Source organism: Capsicum annuum, chromosome 10 (assembly GCF_002878395.1).
Source record: "Capsicum annuum cultivar UCD-10X-F1 chromosome 10, UCD10Xv1.1, whole genome shotgun sequence".
Classification (NCBI taxonomy): domain Eukaryota; kingdom Viridiplantae; phylum Streptophyta; class Magnoliopsida; order Solanales; family Solanaceae; genus Capsicum; species Capsicum annuum.
In genome coordinates, this window is record NC_061120.1 from 16,019,549 (window position 1) to 16,046,904 (window position 27,356).

The following is a 27,356-nucleotide window of genomic DNA, read 5'->3' on the forward strand; positions in this document are numbered from 1 at the left end:
GGTGCCCCCAAGCTTAAAGGTAAATTTTATAAAGTGATAGTTCGTCCAACCATGTTGTATGCAGTAGAGTATTGGCCAGTTAAGAACTCTCATATCCAGAAGTTGAAGGTGTTGAAAATGAGGATGTTGCGTTGAATATGTGGACTTACTAGGAGAGATAGGGTTAGGAATGAGGGTCTTCAGAAGAAGGTGGGTATGGATTCGGTGGAGAACAAGTTGCGAAAAGTGAGGTTGAGATGGTTTGGCCATGTGATGAGAAGGGGCACTGATGCCCCAATTTGTAAGTGTGAGAGGTTGGCTTTGGATGACTTCAAGAAGGGTAGAGGTAGGCCGAAGAAATACTGAAAGGAGGTGATTAGACATGATATGGATCAGCTGAGGACATGACCTTATATAAGAAGTTATGGAGGACACGGATTAGATTGAAGGGCTAGTGCAGGTGGGTGAGGCGTAGCTAGTAGATAGGAGTGCTTTGATTGCATTCGTGCTAGTAGTGATAGGAGAGTTAAGGTGAGGCGTGTGCTCACGTGATAGTGTAGATTACTACTTTGTGGGTGTTTTTTTTTATCTTGTGGTATATTTTATTACGACTTTATTTATTGTCTTTTGTTCTGAGTTGGTAATTATAAAAAATAACCTCTCTACTTCTTTGGAGGTAGTGGTATGAACTGCGTATATTTTACACTCCCCAAGACCCCACTATGTTGTAATACACTGGGTATGTTGTTGTTGTTGTTGTTGTATTTTCAGTAGCCTGTGGAATTTTATTTAATGATTGTGCAACACCTGATTGTACTTAAGGGGTGTTATGTACAACAATCAATCATTGACTTGAAGAGGAAGATCGATCTATAAGTTTGTATTTTAAAATTGGTCACTCCTACTAATTAAGTCATTCTCAAGAAATTTGAATTTCTTGATTCCACGATCCTAGTGTTGATAGATGGGCAAAAATTTTGTATCCTTTAGACCTTTTGGTATATCTAATGAAATATCCACTAATGGTCTTGGGATCCAATTTCTTTTCTTGTAGGTTGTATATTCTTACTTCAGACGGGCATCCTCATATATGAAGATGTGTTAAACTCAATTTTCAATCTTTGAACAATTCAAAAGGTGTCTTTGGGACAATCTTGATTGAAACTCTTTTTAATATATACACTGTCTTCTTAAGATATTCAATCCACAAAGACTTGGGTATCTTAGAGCTACTTAACATACTACGTACCATATCTAATAATGTTTGATGTATTATTTCTACTACACTATTTTGATCTGGAGAACCTGACATGATGTATTGACAACAATCATAATTTCTTGAAGAAATTTCACAAATGGACCTTGTGATTGTCCTCAGCATATCTACTGTAGTAATCATCATCTCTATCATTTTTACAATATTAATTTGCTTTCCGCGTTGTTTTTCTACTTCATCTTTAAAACTTTTTAAGTCTTCTAATGCTTTGCTTTTATTATAAAGCTTATAGAGATATATAGATCATGAATAATCATCTATAAAGGCGATAAAGTATTTTTGATCATATGCATCTATATTTGAATAATATATATCTGAATGTATGATTTCTAATATAGTTGAACTTCTCTTGACACCTTTATTTGACTTGTTTATCTGCTTGTCTTTAATGTTGTCAACATAAGTATCGAAATCAGTAAAAGTTAAAGTACTAAGTACTCCATCATTTACTAATCCTTAGTTCTATCTAGGAAGATATCTTCCAATCTCCAATGCCATAAAACAGAGAAATCGTCATTCATAACACAACATTTAGTACTAGCTTGAACATGCATAACATTATTAGTGGAGTGATTTTGTAAATCAAGTGAAAAAAGATCATTAGACAATATACCAATATAATAAGTTTAGATTTATAAAGTATATTAGAACCTTTTAGAAAGAAGGAGTATCCCAAAGGTACACGTCTTGATACTGAAATTAAATTCCTAAAAAAGTTAGGAACATAAAAGATCTTTTCCAACTCTAAAATAAAATCACTACTAAGAACTAAAGTGCATGTTCCAACAACTTTTACACACGACCGTATCTTGTTTCCTGAATAAATGTTTCACTCAGCTCCCACTGACTTCCTCAGATTTGTTAAATCTTGTAAGAAATTCATAATATGAATTGTAGAAGAAGAATCAATCCACCACGTGTTATGACTAACATCAGTCATATTAGCTTCGTAAAAAACAAAAGAGATAGAAGTAGTCACAAATGAGAATTCTTTCCTTCCATCGTTGTAACTTGATATAATTTTTGCTTTATGTGCTCCTCCTTTCTAAGCGACACTTGAATTTTTCTTGATATCAGAATCAAGTGGAGTCTTTCGAGTAGTTATGAATGTACTTTCTCTTATTTCCATCAGCAATCAACTTCCTCTTCAACACAACATGGCCATAATTTCATTCTCTAACCATTAGAGCGCTTTCATTGTTCATAAAGAGCAATCTCAGCTTGAGTGCTAATTTCATTATATGTGGTTCGTATTTCTTAATAGCTTAATTAATGTCCATTCACCCTAAGTGAATGAGAATTCTTTCCTTCCAGATCTTATAGATCTCACCGTTTAATTCGAAAATATCATAAATATTAAGAAATTCACAGATTGTATAGCTGCAAAAATATACATATGCTTAACAAATTTGAGGCAAATAATATAAAATTGAATTTACTAACATAAAAATTATCTGTGAGCTAAATTTTCATTCAACTAGACTTATTCTTTATGGTAGAATCATCATTTACTAGCATGATATTCTATCTTGGCGATAAAACTATTATATTCTCTTTTTTTTTTTAATTAAAAGACCATGCATATGATCTAATTTATTTCAAAAGTCAAAATTTACAAAAACGTCAGCCCCAGAGCCCAACTTAAATAAAAGGTCCATCTGCAATGGTCCAAATAAAAAACAAAAAAGGCAAAATGAAATAAAAATAATAAAATAAAAGAAGAAACTAAGAAGACACTAGAAAATCTTTTGTCCTTTCATCTTGTTCCATAGACCTCCATTGTCGTTGTCAAGTCCCATTTTTTTGCGAAAAGCGAGATTCGATGTGACAACTTTTTTTTAGCATATCTAAAGAGTGAAGAGTCATCACCTAATGAATTAACGTACGTTAGAGCACCATTCTATTATGAACTTACTTTATCATTTAATCTATTTGACCAGAAATTTGGGTAATGGTTCAAATTACCTCGAAAGGAAGGTGTTAGACATCTTTTGAGGTCGACAAATGTGATTTTCGATCGAATTCGTATATTACGTGGGGATTCTATGTGATAAACAAAGGTCACTTATTTTTCAAACTTAATGATACTAAGTGGTAAACAAACAAGACACAAGACTTAATTATTTTTTATTATTAATATTATCTAATTGATGCATTAAATAAAATAATAAATCAGACAAGGAAGAAGGCAGAAGAGACACAATTTATATAGAAAAAATTTATCAAATAAGCAAACCTAAACTACCCCAAACAATTAAAACAATCAAAGTAAATAAACAAATTCAAAGGTTGGACAATAATTTATTATTTTTATTATTCGGATCAGCGCTTGATTTATTAACGGATGACAATGTCGTATGTCGCATTGTCTATATATGCTCAAGTCAACTTCCATCATTTTTGAATGTCTATGCACCCCAACCTAATTTAATTACTTACGCCTAAAAACGTTATAAAAAATGACAAAAACCAACGTTTCTTAAATACGTCTATCCGTCCCAACTCAATGTCCAAGAGGCGTTGGATGTACTACTTTGAATTTGATCTAGACAAAAGAAAGTTAGGTTGCCTAATTAGACTCAAGATTCGCGTCAAACAAAACACATTGGACGAACAAGTAGCATGTAATTGTTTCAAACAAGCCTCTTGATTAATTAAAGATTGATTATGTAATTAACATGCAAAAATAAATAATTAATTATTTTATATAATTAGAACCTAAAAGCATGATATCTAAATAGCGAACAATCATTAATATCAGAAATGATTAAATAAACTAATATTTTATTTTAAAAATAGTGCAAAACATTTATTAAAATATACAGAAAATTTAAAAAAAAAATGTGTTGAAATTTTATTAAAATATGCAGAAAATTAATGAAATTGTGCAGTAAATTAATAAAGCAATGCAAAAAATTATTTAGACTGTGCAAATATTTTATGAAATTTGCAGAAAATTGCTTAAACTGTGCAGATATTATTAAAACAGTGCAGAAAAATTATTTTTTTTTGCAAAAATTATTTAAAAAATGCGAAAAAAATATTTCTTTTATTATAGAAATTATTAGAACAATGCAAAAAATTGCTTAAACTATTCAGAAATTATTAGATGGCAGAATAATAACTGTAAATGTGCAAAAAAGACTCATTAACTATGTCAAAACGAATTAAAATATGCGGATAATTAATTAAAGTACAAAAGTTTATGAACATGTTCAAAATTTATTTTAAATTGATTGAAAATTAATTATTACTCTTAAAACATGATTTTTAGGTGATAGTGGATCAACATATTGAAATTTAATTAAAAATTCTAAAACGTGTTGCCTAGGTGATAAAGTAATTATTATCCAAAAAAAGTCATATAATCGCCGCCTTTCATAAAGAGTCCCCGTAATTTATTATGTATTGTAGAGGTACAAACTTTATTGCAGGTCAATGAATAAACAAAGAAGAAAAACGTACAAGGGCTAAGTGGGACAGTCCTTAACTACTCTCAAAACCCTGACAACTCTTCATCTCGTCTAAATTCTTGTCTTCAACCTGTGAACATGAAAAAAACACCAAACACTCTCTTAATTCAAAACATACATTTGATGTCCCATAACCAACCCTTGACGCTATTGATATCCTAAGAATCTCAAGGATTCTAGGCAGACTCACGTCAAAGGACTGTGAGATGGGCAAACAGTTTCGAATTCACATAGAACAACACTCTGGTGGAAAAAATATTTAATTATAAATAAAGAAGGAAAACATGCCAAACAAATAGCACATCATCTAACTGGTCACCAAAAAACACAAAGGAATAGAACTTATGACAGAAAGCATTTAAAGCAGGTAGTCTCAAAACAAGTCTCATAGGATTAATACAAAGAAATTAATGCATTGTTAGAGAATTCTCTAACCAATTAAGAGTGAAAGTACTAAAACATAAAACACCATGCGTTCCAAAGTGAAAATCCGTAATAATAGTAACAGCTGAAGTTCCAAGACCAAAAGCAAAAGAAATATCTTATGTACAGAGAAGAGTATCCTCTTTGGTATAGGGAGTAGGAGACTATGATGAAAGATGATTTCATAAAAGAAGGAAAGATTGTTTATACAGTGAGTAGTCTCAAAAGTAAAAAGAGAGAAGAATATTTTGTGAAATCAATCAAATGAAATCTTTTCTTTTAATAAATCACAAGAATAAATTAATAAAAGGAATTATGCTTTCTTACTGTATGATTATTTCGGCCAAAAAGAAAAGAAAAATATTCAAAATGGTCAATATGATATATGTGATTACTATATGTGAAATTCAGCTCAAAAATAAAAAGAAAAAAAATACTAAAAATGTGTGAGCAAAATCATATAGATCAAATCACAATTGTCATAAATAACTAGTAAAATAAAAAAATAAAAAAATTAAATATTATCGAAAAATAATCTTAAAAGAGTGAATCACATTTTAGCATGAATAATTAAATGTAAAAAAGTTATCCTAATCATATTTAAGAGAGAAATCAATTTAGATAAAAAGATAACAATGGGTGATCATAATTTATCAAGAATAGACAATATCATGAATATTTAAATTTGAATTCAAAAGCACATATAAATCGAAAATCACACAACAGATTATTAAATATCGAATTCATCGAAAATCACACAACAGATTATTAAATATCGAATTCGGTCAATTTTGAACCATGATGCACTTTTAAAGTAACCATTTCATCTTATCAAGAATATCGTTAGTAATCAAGTAATTCCTCAATAAAATTCAACCAAATTTTAATCCACACAAACACGCGATCAAAATTCACAAAATTAAGAATTTTCACAATATAACAATCTAAAGTAATAAATAATAAAAATTGAATAATTTCAGCTAAAATCAATATCCCGTCATCATAATTTTAAATAAAAAAAATCAAATTAATAGACAATTTACACACAAATAAATCAAATTGAGATCATAAAAGAGATTAAACTAAACCTGAGGAAGAGTTCTTTAAGAACTCATCAATTTTTGATGAAAATAGGTCGGCAGCGGCTCTTGATGATTGTCGGAGCGGCTACTCACAGTCCACAGGCAAGAGCCTGTCGGCATTGGTTCACAATGAAAGAGGGGATGACGTGTGGCGACTGATGACTAGTGGAGTAATGGCAGATGAGAGAAGAGGAAGGGCGTCGGCATCGAGGCGACGCAGCTTGCTAGAACTGTGGAATGGTTGTTTTTGCGGTTTCTCGGAGCGGCGTACTAGTTGTTTTCGTGATTTACATCAGTGGGAGTAGCTGGCGGGCTATTTTGGAGGGAGGCAGCACTGGAGTTGGGTTTGTTGTTGCCAGCTGGAGGTAGCGTTTGCCGGAGAGAGAAATATGGGGAAAGAGAAGTGAGGGTAAGGAGATCACCGTTCATCTGGTGATCCGCTTCGACGGCGGCGATAGGCAGTGGTGGGTTAGCCTTTTGAGAGAGAAAAAAAGAGAAAAATGGGTGTGTGACTGATTTTCGGACAAGGGTCTAAAATGCTCTTTCACCTATTAATAATGGTATTAAAAATTCATTTGCCTTTTACTTCATTTTTAAAATTCAAAATATCCTTCACATCCACCTTTAAAATTTAAAATGTCTTTATATTTAATAACCTTAATATTTAATAATAAAAAAAATTTATCACTAGCGTGTCAACTTTTCATTAAACACTACTCAAAAGCTAATAGATTCATTGAGATTATGTTGAAGTTCTAGTAAGCTTATATAACCTTAATAATTCTTTTGAAATTGACCTATTTAGATAATTTTTTTTCCATTCTAATTCTACTAAGTGATTCAAACTCACCCAAGATTCTGAAATTAGGACAAACAAGTAGTTTGCGAGAGTGATAAATATATGTAAATTATTGACGATAAACATATTTGAAGGGAAAATTTCAATTAATATATTGATACTTGTATCAAGAATCTTTAACTTAGGAGGTAAATTTTTAGTTAATTTATTGATAGATTGACTAAAAAAAATATAACAAGCCAGTTTTAATACTACACAAAACATGCATGCTTTGTTTTTGTAATGCACTTAACCAAATGATCCCTTACTATTTTTGTCTAAATCCATTGAAATATTTTTAGTGAAATTGTTTTTTCATAAGGGTAATACTTCCAGTTTCATATACCTCAAAACTAAATTTCTCATCCTAAAATGTTAAAACACATAAACTAAGGCAATACACTTTACCAAATGACCCCTTATTATTTTTGTCTAAATTCATTGAAATATTTTCAGTGAAATTGTTTTTTCATAACTTCAATACTTCTAGTTCCATATACCTCAAAACTAAATTCCTCATCCTAGAATGTAAAACACATAAAGTTAATTACACACAATCTATCAGCGACCAAGAACTCCCTTAGTCTGGTTTGAGATCCTTTTCCTCGCATTCAGAAAAATTAAATATGACCCATAGAACCCAAATTCTCACGAATCAAGAAATAATAAAATTAGACAAAAAAATTATAGTAATAATATTCAAGTATATTGGTGTATATTTTTAACTACAAGATTCGAAATCAAATTCATATTTGAAATTATATATAGAAACATGTAACATACAAAAAATAAAGAGTTATTTTTAGCAAATATATATTAATTAGGAATAAGTATAACAACTGTTCACCAGATAAAACACGAAAATAACAAAAAAGAAAATAGGTTATTTAATATTTTAATTAATTAAATGGGATCAATGAAAAGTTGACACGTTATTAAGAATTTTTTTTAATTTAATATTGGGATTGTTTAATATAAGGGTATTTGGAAGTCCTACGGTGAATGTGGAGAGCACTTTGGAGCTAAAAGGTAGATGTAAAGGGCATTATAAAGTCCAAAAGTGAATGAAGGACATAACCATTTTTAATAGGTGAAGGAAATTTTAAACCATTTTCCCTTTTTAGAATGAGAATTAGGGGTATATATGACTCAAACTTGACAACAGGGGTATATATGACTCAAACTTGACAACAGGGGTATATATGACTCAAAACTTGATTTTGTTTTGAGTCATATATACCCCTGTTCCTGTTAATTGATTTTGTTTTCCTTTTTTTTTAAGAAATCACATTTCCACATCACTTTTTAATTGTCATATCACGTATAATTAAATTCACTCCTTCTTCTATACATTAACCATCCGTCAAATGCTCTCATCTACTTCACAATTTCTTTGAATTTTCTCTAATTTGTCAAAATTTCCTTGTTGTGTTTTTCAATGCTTGCATAACCTTAAGAATAATCATGTAAAAAATGAAAAAAGTCAAGAACACCCCATAAAAACTCAATGCATAATTGCGATAAAAATCAAGAATTAAAATACTTACCAACTGTAAATTATTTTAGTATCATATCAGCAGATTTCATCTTTCACACCACCGTCAATTCCAACATCAAGAAAAAGAAGAATAAGAAAAATCTAAGTGAGAAATTGGAGTATAGAAGTGTAAAGAGGTAGCCCATATAGAGACAACGAAAATAAGTTGTCAATTAAGAGGATATCTTTTGTACGTATGTATGTATGTATGTATGTATGTATGAGAGAAACAATTATGCCAGAATTTGAAAATACAACAAAAGAGTTTCGACAAATTAGAGAAAATTCAAAGAGATTGTGAGGTATATGAGAGCATTTGACTGACGTTTAATAGGTAGAAGAAGGGGTGGATTTAATTATATGTGATGTTGCAATAAAAAATGATGTGGCAAATATAATTTTTTAAGGAAAATAAAAAAATAAGTGGGTTGGAAAATGCAAAATAATTAACGGCGACACAGGTATATATGGTCCAAAACTTGGTATTAGGGGTATATATGATCTAAAACTTAACAAAAGGGGTCTATATGGACCACAACTTGGACGACAAGCGCATTCATGAGCTAAACTTTTAATGGAGGGTATATCTGAACATTTTCGCAAAGTTTAGGGACATATTTGACCCTTTTCCCTAATAACAATGACAACAACAACGACAACAACAACAACAACAACGACGACGATGACGACGACGACAACGACGACGACGACAACGACAACAACGACAACGATAACAACGACGACAACAATGATGACAACAACGACGACAACAACAACAACAACGACGACAACAACGACGACAACAACGAGGAAAACAACAACGACAACTATAACGAAAACAAAAACGACAACAATAACGAAAACAACAACGACAACAATAACGACAACAACAACAACAACAACAACAACAATAATAATAGACAATGTTCTTGTAAATAATGAGGGTGCATATTTGCAAAAATAATTTAATAAATGTTAATAATATTATATTCAAGTTATATGTTAAATATAAAAATAAAATTACTTGATAAATAAATTGCATATTTAGAAATTATGATTGTGACATATCGTTATTTATTTGTTATCAAAATAATACGTAAAAAGTATTAACATTCAAAATAAATAGTTTTTAATAAAATAGCAGCGTAGGAGGCATATCTAAAGGTAAAAACTGACTGTCAATAGTCGTCGATGTTAGCACAATCATTTTTTGATTTGTTAATCTGGTGTTTTTTCTTCAACTGTTTTTATCTTCATATGTGGTACTTGCTAATTTTTCAAAATGAGTACGCTCCTAGCTTATGTTGATAATTCTATAACTGAGTTGTAAATTTGTGTACCTACAAAACTGAAACACCAATTAGTTAAAAAATATGTCAATGAGTTGCCCTCTCTGAAAGTATGCTAAATCTGAATCTGGCTATTTTTTATGTGTTCTCTAATCTTTCTGATTAGCAGGGTTAAACTCCAAGGCTCTTTTAACAATGTTTGTTAGAGCTAAACAATCAGTTCCTAGAATTAATGGTATCAACTATTTCTGAACACATCCCCTTTTAAAGTAAGTTCTTCAGCATATAAACTAGTAGTATCTCCAATCTGCTTGTACATAGCATACTGTGGCTCTCCATCATGATTTCTCATACAAAAAGAAATAGAGCTTTGTCCTGGATTACCTCTATATGACCCATCTGAGTTACACTTAAAATATTCATGATTAGGCATTTTCCAGTACACTTGCACAATCCTAATTGTAGGTTTGTAATTTTGTAAATATTCCACCATAAGAGGCCATTCTTTTGGTATATCCTTCATCCAAGGATGTAGTCAATGAAAAGAAGTGCATACTTCTTGATATATCAAAAATTACCCTCCTCTAGTTTACTGCTCCATCAAAATTTAATTTATTTCTTCATTTTCATATATGCCAATAGATCATTGCTGGCACTGTATGAAGTACTAATGTTAGTCTGCTAGAAGTTTTCACTGCCTATCACTTTTTCATTATTTGATGGCATTGCAGAAAAGGACCTTCCACTCCTGATCATACTACAAAATAATTTTAAATTCTTTGTACAAATTCACTCCTGACAAAGACATGATGACAAGTTTCGAGATGATGTGCCTCACAATATCTGCATCTAGATACTAAATGAATGCCATATATCTGTAGAATATCATCTATAGATAGCTTAAAATTCCATAACCTTCATAACAAGAAATTTATTTTAAATGAAACTCCTTTACCCCATAACAATTTCATCTCTTCTATTGGAGTTTCTCTCTGTTTGAATAATTAAAAAGTACTTGCACTTGTAAATTTATCATTAGTGGTTGACATCCATCAAGGAATATCTCAAAATGATGCATACTGACTAATTGTAATATTTTCTTGTATATGTTGCACAATATCTTATGGTAATATCTGTATCATCTTCTGCTCATTCTAAACACCTTCTGTAATTAAAGAGTCAATATCACATGCTTCTTCATTTATGTCAAAGTCTTGTTCAACCATAAGGTATAAGGCACCAAATTTTGTCCAGTTGTCACACCATATACTAGATGAACCAACAGTAGGTTCCTACCAAATTTCATGATTCATGAAATCTCTAACTTTCAATATTTTTTTTTCATATTTGAGAACCACTTTTTCATTGAACCAATGAGGGAATAATCCTTTAACAATACTTATTCCACATATAAACTGTCTAGATTGATCTTTTAGTTTTAAATATGAACCATAATTTATCATGCATAGCTTTAGAGATACCAAATATAGACCTGAAATCCAATCCACCTTTTTTCTCTGGGTAACACATCTTATCCCAAGATATTCAATGTTTACTCCTTATTTCTTCCTTATTACACCAAATAAATTGGTTGAATATCTTATACAGTTCATACAAAATGAATTTAGAAGGAACAACTATTGTTAGTAGATATAAATGAGTGTTCTGCAGAACTCGATTTATCATAATTTTACCTTTATAAGATAACAGTTTATCCGTCCAACTCTGAAGCCTTCCGTTTACTTTTTTGATCAGTTCATTGAAATAAACCTTCTTTTTTCTTGCATGGGTAATGTGCAACCTAAATATAAAAAAGAAAATTCACCTTGGTTAAAATCAGTAATCAACCTCACTTCATTTTGCTAGTTAGTAGCAGTCTTTTTATACATGAAAAGCTATTTTTATGACTATTTATAAGCTAAAAAAAAACCTGTTGGTATGCTTTGAGTAGTTTCATCACCATTTTTAAAAGAAATCTTATCTGATGTAAAGAAAATTGCATTATCTGCATATGCTAGATGATTAATTTCTCTACTCTATTTAGAAAAATCATATCCCTTGTATCTTTAGTATTCAAATAATACATTCAAAGCTCTGGATAAAACTTTTACTGTTAGAATAAGTTAGACGAGTGATAAAAGATCACCTTGCTTAATCCTCCTTGTTGAGTGAAAGAAATCATTTGAATTTCCACTAATGAAATGGAATACGAATTACTAACAACCAAACTCCACACCATATTAATAACCACTTTTGTAAAGCCCATTTTTCTCATGACCCTTGAAAGAAATAATCAAGAAACTCTATTATAAGCTTTTGACATCTCCAGTTTTAATATAACTTTAGTTGGATTCCCTTTAGTCTAATTTCAGAGATTATCTCTTGAGTGAGAAGAACATTCTCTTTGATACTTCTTTCTTTTATGAACTTTGACTGATTTTTGAAAGTCAATCTTGATAATAGACTTTCAGTCTCCCAAGCAACACTCTAGTATTACTTTATTGATAAAATTATTGAGACTGATCAGTCTCAAATAAATAAAACCTTCAACTATCTCCTTCTTTGAAATAAATACCAATTAGTATGAATAACACTTTTAGGAAGAGTGTTACCATCAAATAAGTCTTTCACCATATTGAGTAAATTCATCTTCACCGTGTCCCAACAATGTTAATAAAAAAAATGCCTGAAAAACCATCTGGACCACATGCATTACTACCTTTAAAACAAAAAATATCTTGTTGTACCTTCTCCATAATAGGTTTCTACTCCAAACTTAGATTACTATCTTCAGTGACCAACTGTAGCAGAAAATTCAGGATGGTAAAATCAGGACCTTTCTCTTCTTGGGTGAATTGACCTTTATAAAATCGGATAGCAGCATCTATAATCTTCTCTTCATCTACTAACCAGTTTTCTTCCCCATCTTGTATTCTATTAACTTGAAACCTTTTGTTTCTTTCCTTCACTAGGTTGTGAAAAAACCTAGTATTCCTATCTCCTTTCTCAAACCATGTTATACCAATCTTTTGCCTTCAAAATTCCTTTTGAAAGTGTAAATATTTAGCTTTCTATAAAAACTATTAGATTCTTATTCACATTCCTTGTGGGTAATTATAAAAAACATTTAATATTTCCCTAATTATGCAATTTAATAATAAATGTTTTTCAGTTATTATATCGTGCATAATCAATTACAGTTTCAATGTCTAAAATCTCTTTATGTGATTCTTAATTTTTAAGGAATTTAATTAAATTAAAGATGATGTGGCTAATCTTCAATTAAACAAAACTATAGATCACTTAGATATTAGTCCTTACTTAATGTCTATAATTTTTTATGTGATCCTTAACATAATACGTAATTTTATTAAATCAAAATTATTGTGGCTAAGTCTTAATTTAATAAAATCATAAAAAAGCACTAGACATTAAATCTAGAATTATTGATAAAATATTATGAAATAAAATTAAACTTTATGTGCTAAGTACTGTTCAAGTATTTCTCCGTAAACTATTGACTAACAATATATAAACTCCAAACACATTAAGACCTTTAAATAGTTAAAGATTTCTTCGGCCATTGTCTTCTTCCTCTATTTGGGTTCCTTAGACTTGATTTCAATCTAATTTTTTTAAAAAACATTATACAGACCGGAAAAATTGATACAAAGACACAAAATTGTTAGAAAATCTATTTTTCTTATGATTTCTAACACTAATTTGTATCAAATATTTTGAATTTACAGATCCAAAAATTCAAAATGTCATTTTTGAATAATTTGTGAAACTTCAAAAATTGATATTGCAGAGGCATAATGATTCCTCTGATACCAAATGTAAGTTAATATAGAGCAATAACACAACAAAATTTTAAATTGACATACCTTCAGCCATTCTCAAAGTTCGTCGGAGTTTGTTGATGTCACGACCTGATAAATCAGGTTAGCTAGCACGTACCATAACCCACCAGTAGGCAAGACAATTCGTAGTTTGGAACGACTAGTAATGGACTACTAAACAATTTAAGAACGACTAGTAATGGACTACTAAACAATTTAAGGAAAAAATACAAAATAAATTACATAAAGATTAATACATAATAGAATCCCAAGACCTGATGGTATCAAGTAATGCCCCACATTTTTGGGATAGTCTTTAAACCATTGTTCCTACGTGTATAAGACATAATGCAAGTGATTATCATCTGAATATAAGTTTCATTATCTTTATACTAGTGTGTGACATGCCCATGAGGTTAAAAGTGTTTATAGAAATCATTTAGATCCAAGTTGAACTAAGATCCTTTGATTCGTCCAAAGTTTGGTATTCAATTCTACAAGGGTCTACTTTAAACGTGTATAACTTTTAATAGACGAGAAATTTTTCATCTCAAGACCCACCAAAATATATATAATTGATTTTTCTTTCCAACGATATCAATTTTTCCTTAATTCGATACCCGAGTGAAAAGTTATGCTATTTTTTGTGTGAGGCAGTAAGCTCGCTCTCGCGATAGGATCGCGACACGAGTTTCATTCCTGTTTCTAGAAGGTGCGGCGCGAGGCCCATTCCTGTTTTTGTGGGTCGCGCCACGAAGGTTATTTACATGGGAAAAAAGGGCCAAGTGGTAGTTTAGTCTTTTTCCCTCATCCCCAGCCGTCCAAACACGTATAACAACTCAAAAAGGGGCATTATTTGCCCATCTTTCTCAAATCAACTCACGTAAAAACCCTCCTCCATCTCCAAGAATAAAAAAATCAAAGCGCCACCATTCAAGAGCCTTCAAAAAAAGCTACTCTCTTTCAATATTCAAGCTTTTGAGGTATGTTAGATGTTCATCAATGGTCCTTTTTCACCCATGGAGTCCAAGAATCCATCTTTTATATTTTAAATCATGAAACCACATGTTTATAATGATTTATCTCTATAAAGATTTTATGGATTTTTATTATACATGATGTTTACACTCTAATTGCATCCAAAGCAACCCTTGTTGCATATTTTTACGAATTACGTCCATGTACTTACATAAATTTCAAAATTTTACCATGTTTCAATGAAATTGTTGGTGATATCAAACCTTATATGATTTAATAGTGTTGATTGCTAAACTTAAACCCTAATTGGTGATCTTAGAAGTGAAATCATGCAATCACTACAAGTTTTAAAGCTATTCCTATGCTTAGTTTAAATCATGAATTTTAAGTGTTTGATGAAATGCCTAAATGATTAGGTTTTGAACAATGACTACTTATTACATGTTTACAAATTAAAATTTTAGAATTTGTTTTCAAGCGGAATGCTTTATAGTATATTTTAAATATTGTGGTTTCCATATCATGTTCATGAGAATTCGGAATAACTCCTCAATTTATGATTTGGCCATGTGATCATGCAATCTAATCATGTATAGAAGTATCCTCATGTTAAAGTCTTGATCCCATGTATTTGATGAAATGCTTAAGTGAATAATTGTGAACAATAATTCCCTTCCATGATTTAAAAGCTTTCATGTGACCCTGTTGTTATTGTTATCGAGTCCTGGGGGTTATGAATACCCAAAAATTTAGCTGTTTATCTAGTCTCAGTAGTTTTCAAATAGTTTCAAACACGTATGAGCTTTATCAGTTTAGTTCGTTATCATAGTAGTCAAAGTTAGATCAGTTCAGTAATTCGAGTCAATTCTCTCTTCAGTTAATCTTAGATCAATCCTGTAATCAGTAACAGTTTAGTTTGGAGTAGGATTCATCACCGAGCGATCCTAAGGGTGGGGGGCTCATCCGTCAGTTAGGAATGGGTCCTTAAGAGAAATCCCTAAGTTCCATAACTACATAGTCAGCATAAGTTATGAGATGTCACCTACTAGTTTAGGAATGACACTCTCAGGGATCACCCACTAGTTAGGACTGATCTCAGGAGACACCCGCTAGATTAGGTCAAACCCTACAACCATTGTTAGTACCCATGGCATGGTACTAATACCCTTCCAACTAGGGTTACAGGTTGGACCCTAATCAGTTCAGAGAAGGGCATGTCGGTTAGATGATACCTTCCACAGTTTTAGTAGTTATCCCAGCGCGCTAGCAGTAGCAGTAGCGAGTCCTCATGTTCCGAGGACCAGTTATGTTTATTCCAATTTCTTAGTTTTAGCAAAAAGTTGGAGTTAGTTGGAGGCTTGTCCCATTAACTTTTTAGTTATTTAGTTAGAGACTTTCAGACTAGTACATATAGTTAGTCAGTCTTCAATATGTTATTAGATTTTAACATCATGTTTTGGGGTTGATTTCAGTTTTAAAAACCTTATGGCATTTCAGTTAAATTCTGTGCATGTTCTCTTTGTCATTTGTTTTGTTCAGTGCTCACAGCAGGTACTAGCTCATGGGTTAGCCTGTGGTCTCTCAGGACTGTAAGCGTAGTGTGGCGCCCAGGGTGTACTTTCAGGGCTTTACAAACTTGGTACCAAAGACTAAGGCTTTAAAGTATCCTAGGGAGTTTGAAAGCCGTTTCAAGTAGAGTTTTGTGCATGGGTGTGAAGTGCACCACACTTATGGAAAATAGGTTATGAGGCATTTTAGGAAATTTTTCCCTTTTTTGTAGTATTCATATCGTATGAATGAGCAGGAGTTCAAGTTAAACTCTCTATCTAATTCAACTTTTCCTTTTATTTATAGAATATGCCTTCCAGAAAGACTAACGAAAGAAGAACCAGAAATTAGCCTGTCTCTCAGCCCATTCAGAAAGATCCTCTGAATGAACATATTTCTCATGCAAAGTTCAGAGCTATATTCACCACTCTATCTCACTTCGTAGCAGCCTAAAATGTGTGGCCAGATGCTATTCAGGCTAACCCAGTGGCCAATATTGCCGTCGCCAGAATTCGATACTTTACCTGAATGAATCCTTCTTTATTTTCTGGATCCAATTCTGAAGAGGATCCCTAGGAATTCCTAGACATGGTGCAGAAGGTAACTGACATTATGGGGATGGCGTCTAGTAAGAGTGCATAGCTAGCTACTTACCAGTTATAGGATGTAGCTCATACCTGGTTTAAAAAGTGGAAAGAGGATAGGGGTGCCAATGTAGGGCCAGTAGAATGGAAGGAGTTTGTTACAGCCTTCTTAAATAAATTTTTTACTTTGGAGCTAATAGAGTCTAAGATGTTAGATTTTGTTAATCTGGAGTAGGGAAACATGAGTGTGAGAGAGTATTCCCTCAAGTTTACTTAGCTAGCTAGGTATGCTCCTCATGTGGTGGCTGATAACAGGTCTAGAATGAGTAAGTTTGTTTTTGGTGTAGCTAATAGTATTGTCAAGGAGTGTAGAACTGCTACGTTGATTAAGAAGATGGACTTGTCTAGGATTATGGTCCATGCCCAGCAAATTGAGGAAGAAAAAGCTAAGGATAAGGAAAGAGAGAATAAGAGGGCTAGGACAGGTAGTTTTTATTTTTCTCAATCCATGTTTGAAGGAGGTAATCGTTCACAGTTCTGTCAGAACTTTTCATCCCCAGCTCCTTCTTTAGATAGTACGCCAGTACCAAAGTTTATGGATAACAATCATGATAGGGCACCAGGCTCCAAAACCCAGGGTAGTGTGAGTAGTGGTCGTACCCATCCACTTTGCAGAGAATGTAGTAGAAGTCACCTACGTATGTGTAGAGCTGGTGGAGATGTATGTTTTTGATATGGTAAGCCAGTCCATAGGATGCGAGAGTGTAGAGTAATGGCTCAGAGAGGAAAAGATTTGCACCAACAGGGTCAGTTCAACCATCCTTCAGTCTCATCCGGTCGCCCGACTCAGTAGGGCGCCACTTCCAGTACCACTAGTGGTCAACGCCAGAACAGACTTTATGTACTCCAGTCTCATCATGATAAAAAAATCTCTTCTGATATTGTTATTGGTATGTTACCGGCCTTTAATCTTTATGTGTATGTTTTATTAGACCCCAGAGTTTCATTTTCTTTTGTAACCCCTATATAAATGTTAATATTGGTATCAGTCCTGATACTCTAGTAGAGCCCTCCTCAGTGTCTACCTCAGACTCTAGAGTAAAGTAGTGACATTTCATTTTAGAGTTGTTGATTAAGTGGTTGACAGACTTAGAATAATGGCTTTAAGCTAAGGGGGAGATGATAGAGCAAGTAGACAACTCATTCTCTCAGATCCTAGTTGTGTGTCAGTATGTGTAGAAAGTCAGTAGGTCAGGATGATGCCTGACCCGTTCTTATCTTAGTTCAAGGTTTATCAGTCATCACGATATCTACTCATGACCAACATGTCAGGTCCATAATCATAGTTCATGTTCATACATATCATATAGAATCATGTATGCTTTCAGTTCCTAGTAGAAGGAGTTCCAGTTTGCTCAGCAATATGGATCATGTTCTATAACTTTGTGAACTCCGAATTCAGGTCATGCAACTCATGACTCATGTACTCATGCTTTATAGTATGTTCAGTTCCAGTACTCATGCTACACTCTTAATGATCAACAAAATTTAGATTCATGTCATGGAAGTCCTTAGCTCAAACCTCTTTGATAAATTCATGTCATTGACCCTCTATTCCTCAGACCTTAGTTTCACATTCCAGATATTCAGTCAATATCTTGTCTATAAGTGTTCAGTCTTTCCTCAGTGTTTCATCCATATCAGTATATTTTGGGTGACAAAATATCCCAAGGGGGAGATGCACTATGATTCCTCAAGATTTCATGTCCTAAACCTTTCATCTTCTCTTCACACAACAAGATCTAGCTTGAAGTAATGCGTACTTAAAAGTTGACTCTCTCGTTCAAATCTCAGCCTTATAACCATTCTTATGTCATTGTATGCATTCGAGAAATCAGTTTAGTTCATGACATTCAGTTCATGTATCATGTTTCAGAATCAGTTATGCAATCATGTTCCAAGTCATGCATGTTCAGAATATGATTTCCGTTACCTTTCTACCATACTCTCAGTCTAACTAGACTCATTCGAGGACGAAGGTTCCCAAGGGGGAGATAATATAATGCCCCATATTTTTGGGCTAGCCTTTGAACCGTTGTTCCTACATGTACAAGCCATAATCCAAGTTATTATCATGTGAATATAAGTTTCATTATCTTTATACTAGTGTGTGAAACACTCATGAGGTTAAAAGTGTTCATAGAAATCATTTAGAGCCAAGTTGAGCTAAGATCCTTTGATTCGTCCAAAGTTTGGTATTCAATTCTACAAGGGTCTAATTTAAATGTGTATAACTTTTAATATACGTGGAATTTTTTAGATCAAGACCTACCAAAAGATAGATAATTGAATTAGCTTTTCAATGATACTAATTTTGCCTTAGTCCGACATAAATACGCCACCTATAAGGAGTAGTAAAAAAAGAATAGTAAGCAATCGTAATGCAGCATAACAAGAATACTGCACCGGCCAAGTAATGCCCTATCCTACCTACCGAAAAAGTCACTAGCCTTCTATCCGAATATGCGTCCTCCAGATCTTCCTATCTAGGGTCATGTCCTCAGTAAGCTACAACTGCTCCATGTCCTGCCTAATTACCTCTCTCAAGTATTTCTTTGGCCTACCCCTGCCTTGCCTGAAACTGTCCAAAGCAAGCCTCTCACACCTATGAAATGGAGCATCCGCGCCCCTCCTCATCACATGTCCGAACCATCTCAAACGGACCTCCCGCATCTTGTCCTCCACCAAAGCCACACTAACCTTATCCCGAATACTCTCATTCTGAACCCTATCCCCTTAGTAAGCCCACACATCTAGCGCAACATTCCCGTTTTTGCCACCTTCAGTTTTTGAATGTGAGAGTTCTTGACAGGACAACACTTCGCTCCATACAACATGGCCAAATGGACTGCCACCTTATAAAATTTGCCTTTAAGCTTGGGCGGCACCTTCTTATCACACAACACCCCTGAGACGAGCTTTCATTTCATCCATCCTGCCCTGATTCGGTGAAAGACATCCTCGTCAATCTCACTATTCCCCGAAATCATGGCCCCTAGGTACTTAAAACTATCCCTCTTACACACCACCTGAGAATCCAACCTTACTACCACCTCGTCCACCTCCCTCGAGACATTAAACTTACATTCCTAATATTCGTTCTTGCTACTACTTAACCTGAACCCCTTTGATTCAAGGGCCTATCTCCACGCCTCTAATTTATCATTCATACACCCCTGAATCTCGTCAATCAAAATGACATCGTCTGCAAAAAGCATACACCAGGGAACCTCACCTTGGATACGATGCATCAACACATCCATAACCAAAGCAAACAAAAATGGGCTAAGAGTAGATCCCTGATGCAACCTTGTTAAGACCAAAAAATATTCTAAATCGCCTCCCGTTGTCCTCACCTGGGTCTTATCTCCATCATATATGTCCTTGATCGCTTTGGTTATGCCACCGGGACCCCACTCACCTCCAAGCATCTCCAAAGGACTTCCCTAGGAACTTTGTCATATGCCTTCTCCAAGTCGATAAACACCATGTGCAGGTCCATCTTTCTTTTCCTGTACTATTCCACTAGTCTCTGCACTAGGTGAATTAACTCCGTCGTCGAGCGCCCAGGCATAAATCCAAACTGGTTCTCCAAAATAGATACAATCCTCCTCAACCTCCAGTCTACCATTCTCTCCCAAATATTCATCGTGTGGCTCAATAACTTAATACCCCTATAGTTGTTGCAACTCTGAATATCACCCTTATTCTTATACAGTGGGATCATAGTACTCCATCTCTAGGCCTCAGGCATTTTCATTGACTTAAAAATGTTGTTGAACAAATCCGTCAACCACATCAAACCAGCCTCGCCAGAAAACTTTCAAAAATCCACGGGGATCTCATCAGGCCCCATCGCCCTACCCCTTCACATCTTACGAACGGCCTCTCTGACCTCATCCACCTTAAAACGTCTACAATAAATAAAATCACGACACTCCTTCTTCAGCTCATCCAACTCAATAACTCTCTCCCCTTCATCATTCAAAAGCCTATGATAATACGACTGCTACCTTTTCTTAATATGACCATCCTCCACCAAAATTCTACCATCCTCCCCCTTAATGCACTTCACCTGGTCTAGGTCACGACCCTTTCTCTCCTTAGCCATAGCTAGTCTAAACAACCTTTTTTCCCCTCCTTTCTCTTCTAACCCCGCATACAAGCTCTCAAACGCTGCCGTCTTAGCTGCCATAACGGAAAGCTTAGCCTCCTTCATTGGTAGCTTGTACTCCTCCCTAAAAACCTGCTTCTCTTCATCATCCTTACTCTCAACCAACTTTGCATACGCCCCTATCTTAGTCTCTACTTTCTTATTTACTTCATCATTCCACCACCATTCTCTCCTATGGTGCCCGACCCGACCCCTAGACACCCCTAAAACCTCACTAGCAGTCTCTTTGATGCACCTAGCCTCCCTATCCCACCTACCATATATGTCTTCCCTACGCTCTCACTCCCCTATACCAATCAACTTCTCCCCTATCTCCTGCGCATTCACCGGCATCAAGCCATCCCCCATAATTCTCGGTCGGCCTTCCTCACCCCTACTCTTCTTACCCTTCTTTATTCCCAAGTCCATCACCAAGAGCCTATGTTGAGTCAAAAGATTCTCACTAGAAATAACCTTACAGTCCTTACATAACCCCCTATCCCCTTTCCTAAGAAGCAAAAAGTTAATTTAGGTCTTGGCTATTGTGCTTTAGAAGGTGATCAGGTGATCGTCCTTCTTTGGAAAGCTCTAATTCACCACCATCATCCCAAAGGACCTGGCAAATTCCAACAGAGTAGCTCCTTCTTTATTTCTCTCCCCAAAACCAAAACCACCATACACATCGCCAAAGCCTCCCAGAAACGCCCCGATGTGTCCATTAAAACCCCCTGCTACAACAATCTTCTCAGAGCTAGGCACGCCTCTAACCACCTTATCCAAGTCCTCCCAAAACCGCATCTTCTCCTCCCCACCCAAGCCCACCTGTGGTGCATACACACTATATACGTTCAGGGTAAACTCCTAAAAAACTAACTTAATAGACATCAACCTATCACTAATCCTCTTTAGCTCCACTACCCACCCTCTAAGCTCTTCATCTACTAAGATGCCAACTCAATTCCTACGCCTCTCACTTCCAGAGTACCAAAGCTTGTAACCATCCATATCCCAAGCCTTAGACCCTACCCACTTAGTCTTTTGGACACACGCCATATTGATCCTCCTTTTTCTAAGAATCTTTACCAGCTTTATGGATTTTCCCTGGAGAGTCCCTATATTCCAAGACCCAACCCTCAGCCTATCAACTCTAGCGACATGCCTTACTCTACCGCCCTTAACACCAGACCTAGCCCCACCTACCCTACTCTCATCCCCCACCCCCAACACCACCCTCCGCCCCGACCCCATCCCCTTCAGATATGACCCTATTCTATCATCAACAACCACAACCACTACACTAAGAAAATAATAACTGCAATAGTAATAACAATAATAGGGAATACAAAGAAATAATAGGAAAAAAAAGGCACACACGACGTGGATTAATGAACAAGCAATAGTCAATAGCACCAATTAGAAACGTTCAGGAGATAAAATAATCAGGGAAAGTAGACGAGCAGGATAATGCACAGAAATTAAGTCATTAAAAGTAGCTAAAGTACAAAACACTAGAAGGAAAATACAAAGCAACAACAGGAAAAGAGGCACACGTAAAGCAGATAGGATAAGCAAGAAAATGTCAATCCCACAAATTATAAATTCAAGAGAATTCAATAGATGTAAAGAAATGAAATAAGCATTAAAGGTAGAAGGAACGAGACAAAAATAATAAAATGTAACTAAACTAAGTAACTAAAAGAAATTAGAGTTTTAGATGTCACCGGTATAGTCCCGTGTGCTGTTGGTTAGGTTTTCGTTAAAGGGGTCACCGGAACAAGCCCACCAGTGCGTCGCCGAAGTGACCTTGATAGAATTGGGTGCTGGCTCATCTGCTTACAAACCTGCTCTACCAATACTGCCACTTTTATGCTTCTTCGGAAATGAGTCAAGCCGGCAGAACCCTAAGGTCGCTGGCGATAGTCGTGTCTAGGCAAAGGGGAAAAGAAGAGAGAAGAGAGTAGAGACGGGGATAGGGATATCTGAGAGAAGAGAGGATCATGGGAGAGAGAGAGCCCTTACCTATTATTGATATAGCTACGTTGTAGCCAGAGACAGTGCCAACCTTTGGAGGTCAGTGACATAGGGTTAGGGGTGGCTGGGGTTAGTAAACGTTATGATAGAGAGAGAGAAAGTAATTTATTGCTAAAGCCTTGCAATAAGTTGAAATCATGCTATTACTACAAGTTTTAAAGCTATTCCCATGCTTAGTTTAAACCATGAATTTCAAGTGTTTGATGAAATGCCTAAACGATTGGGTTTTGAACAATGACTACTTATTACATGTTTACAAGTTAAGATTTTGGAATTTGTTTTCAAGTGGAATGCTTAATAGTATGTTTTAAATATTATGGTTTCCATATCATGTTCATGAGAATTCTGAATAACTCAGTTTATGATTTTGTCATATGATCGTGCTATCTCATCATGTCTAGAAGTATCCTCATATTAAAGTTTTGGTCCCCATGTATTTGATGAAATGCTTAAGTGAATAATTGTGAACAATTATTCCCTTCCATGGTTTCAAAGCTTTCATGTGACCTTGTTGTTATTGTTATCGATTCCTGGGGGTTATGAATACCTAAAAATTTAGTTGTTTATTTAGTCTCAGTAGGTTTTGAATAGTTTCAGACACGCATGAGCTTTACCAGTTTAGTCCGTTATCATATCAGTTAAAGTTAGACCAGTTTAGTAATTATAGTAAATTCCCTCTTCAGTTAATCTTAGCTCAGTTTCGTAATCAGTATCAGTTCAGTTGGGAGTAGAATTCAGCACCGAGCGAGCCTAGGATAGGAGGCTCACCCGTCAGTTAGGAATGGGTCCTTAGAAGCAATCCCTAAGTTCCAGAACTACGTAGCCAGTGTAGGTTATGAGATGTCACCTACTAGTTTAGGACTGACACTCTCAGAGATCACCCGCTAGTTAGGACTGATCTCAAGAGTTACCTGCTAAATTAGGACTGACTACAGAACCATTGTTAGTACCCATGGAATGGTATTAACACCCTTCCAACTAGGTTTACAGGTTGGACTCCAATCAGTTTAGAGCGGGGCATGCCGGTTAGATGATACCTCCCACATTTTCAGTCTCATTATTCAGTTCAGAACTTAGTTTATTTTTGCTTAACCATAGCATACAATTTATCAGGTATTCAGTTATCAGATTTCAATATTTCAGTTACAGACTATAGCAAAAACATATTATATGCTTGGTCATGCATTCTCAGATTTTACAGCTTTCATGCATTTATATTCAGTATTCTTATGCTAACTAGATAGTTTCAACTCCATGTATGTTTGTTAAGTTACTTTAGATCATTCAGCTATTTATTACTTCATGTCTAGTTATCCTACGCTACTCATTCAGTTGGTTATCATTTATGCACATAAACTGATGCATCTCAGCGTTACCTTATTTAGCATACCAGTACATTCAAAGTACTGATCGCATACTCTTTTCTTGTGCTAGGATGTTTCGTATCATAGGTTCGGACGCTCAGGTTCCCGACTATACCTAGTTATCCCAGTGCACCAGCAGTAGCAGCAGCGATGAGTCCTCATGTTCTGAGGATCAGTTATGTTTATTTTAGTTTCTTAGTTTTTGCAGACAGTCGGAGTTAGTTGGGGACTTATCCCATCAACTCCTCAGTTATTCAGTTAGAGGCTTTTAGACTAGTACAGGCAGTTATTTAGTTTTCAATATGTTCTCAAACTGTAGCATCATGTTTCAGCATTAATTTCACTTTTAAAAACCTTATGGTGTTTCAGTTAATTCAGCACATGTTCTCTTTGTCATGGTTTTGTTCAGTGCTCACAGCAGGTACCAGCTAATGGGTTAACTTGTGGTCTCTTAGGACTGTAAGCACCATATGGTGCCCAGGGTGTACTCTCGGGGCATTACATATTAGTACAAGAGCTTCTAAATACAATAAGAGTACAAAAGTGATCTATCAAGAGAATTACACTGATACTACTTATCTCTGCATTCAATATAAAGAAAAGTTTAATACAAAGAGAGAGATGAATAATACTCTGAACGTCAGGAGTTCACTCTAAGTATCTTAATCATGGATGCTCCGCACAGTGTACAATCAACGGTGATAACCCGTACTATAATCTGCAGGCTGTAAAAGTGTAGTATGAGTACCAAATGAATGGTACTCAGTAGGCAACTGCCAACTGAGCTCCAAAGATAAAGTAGTTATATACAACATATAAACTGAATGGAAACTACACCCAAGAGTCCAGATCTTATATAACAAGTCAATGAGAATAATAAGGGACAACTATACTGTTCAAGTTCAAAAATCTAACATAGCAAGACTAAGGAAGTATCAACATGAACTATCCTATTCCAGCCACATTTATCAGACGTCAATACTATATCGTATATTCTAGGCCAATATACGAATGAAGAGTGAAAGAAAGATATATTGCAATATACAAGGTCAAGAAGCGAAATACAATATGAACAAGCGAAGGAAAGGATATACGGTAGTGCCATAGCTTTATATAGCTAGATACATAGCTTCATATAGCTAGATACACGTAAATATGAGGTCATCTCAAAGAGTAATCTAGATCAAGATATACTGATTCTAAGGCTTCATTATGATACTATCAGGATTTGATACTATCATACTCAGGATTTTTGATCCACATGGATAGACATGAAATAATCATGCATAATAGTTTAATCACAAGATAAAAGAGGCCGAAAACATACCTCAAATCTCGACACCAAATCAATGACCAATTTGTCATAAGCTAGCTATAATAGTGATCATAATAATGATAATAACAATATTAATAACAACGCGAATAACCAGCTACTCCAGAAAATCATATACCTAACTGAGTCTATGCATACCCCCATCGCCCCAGACTCAAAAGTTTTAATCAACATACAACAAAAAAAGGCATATTCTTCACCCATGTTTATGCAACCGTCTCATACTGACTGATAGACATAGGTGCATACTGGTGATAGGTGATACACATGTAGGAATGAATGCAAGGTACACAATCACTATCACAACTTATCATAAATGTCATCATCATGACCATCATCATAGTAATCAACCTCTGGCCTTGCCAGGTATCAATATATCATCACATTATTCTCCTCTTACTCTTTCTTTCCTTCTTCTTCACCTTCTCTTCCTCAATCTGTTGAGCATAGACCATTAACCTAGAAAAGTCCATATCCTTAATCAACATCGCAGTCCTACACTCCTTGACCATGCTATCGGCTATGCCCAATTAAAATTTACTCATCCTAGATCTGTTATCAGACACCACATGAGGAGCATACCTTGCTAGCTGAGTAAACTTAAGCGAATACTCTTTCACACTCATATTAACCTGCTTCAAATTAATAAACTCCAACACCTTAGATCCTTTTAGCTCCAAAGGAAAGAACCTATCTAAAAATCCTAGAGCAAACTCCTCCCATTCAACACACCATACATCTACGTCTTTATCTCTCTTCCACTACTTATACCAAGTGTAAGTAATATTTTATAACTGGTAAGAACCCAAATCTGCACACTCTCTAGAAGTCACACCTAAAATGTCCATTAACTTCTGAACCATGTCAAAGAACTCCTGTAGATCCTCATCAGACTTAGATCCCAAAAATAGAAGAGGGTTCATTTGGGTAAAGTCCCGAATCCTAGCTGCGGTAGTATTAGCCACTGGAATGGTTGGGACAGCATCCTATTGATTATTCTGAGATGCTACTAAGTGAGATAAAGTAGTGAATGCAACTAAGAATTTGGCATAAGAAACATGCTCATTTAGGGGATCTTCTTAAACAGGAGGAGGTACAGGATGATTTCTATTCCTTATTTTGTTATTCAATCTAGAAGGCATGTTCTATAAATGGAAAGAAAATTTAATTATAAAGAGAGTTTAAATTGATCTCATTCTCATTCGCACGACATAAATACTGAAAGAAGGGGAACCTTTCCTAAAAAATCTTGTAGCCTCTTGTCCATTAGTGTGGCGCACTTCATACCCATGCACAAGACTCTAATCAATGCGACTTTAAGACTTTCTAGGAAACTTTAAAACCTTAGTCTCTAATACCAAGTTTGTAATGTCTTGGGAGTATACCTTGGATGCCACACGGTGCTTACAGGCCCGAGATACCACAAGCTAACCATGAGCTGGTACCTGCTGTGAGCAATGAATAATATTATGATAATGAAATATATGTGGAAATAACTAAATATACCATAAGGTTTCAATACTGAAAACAATACAACTGAAATCCACAAGTCTTGAACATAAGCAA

The 27,356-nt window shown here is 34.7% G+C and overlaps 1 long non-coding RNA gene across 1 annotated transcript; it reads right to left on the reverse strand.

Annotated features, from left to right (window-relative positions):
- Nucleotides 1-4,631: 4,631 nt before the first annotated feature.
- Nucleotides 4,632-6,799, reverse strand: LOC124888130. The gene is made up of 2 exons (XR_007046109.1): nt 6,240-6,799; nt 4,632-4,798 (listed from the first exon to the last, which is right to left on the reverse strand). It is a non-coding gene; the product is annotated as an uncharacterized LOC124888130 (long non-coding RNA).
- Nucleotides 6,800-27,356: the final 20,557 nt, after the last annotated feature.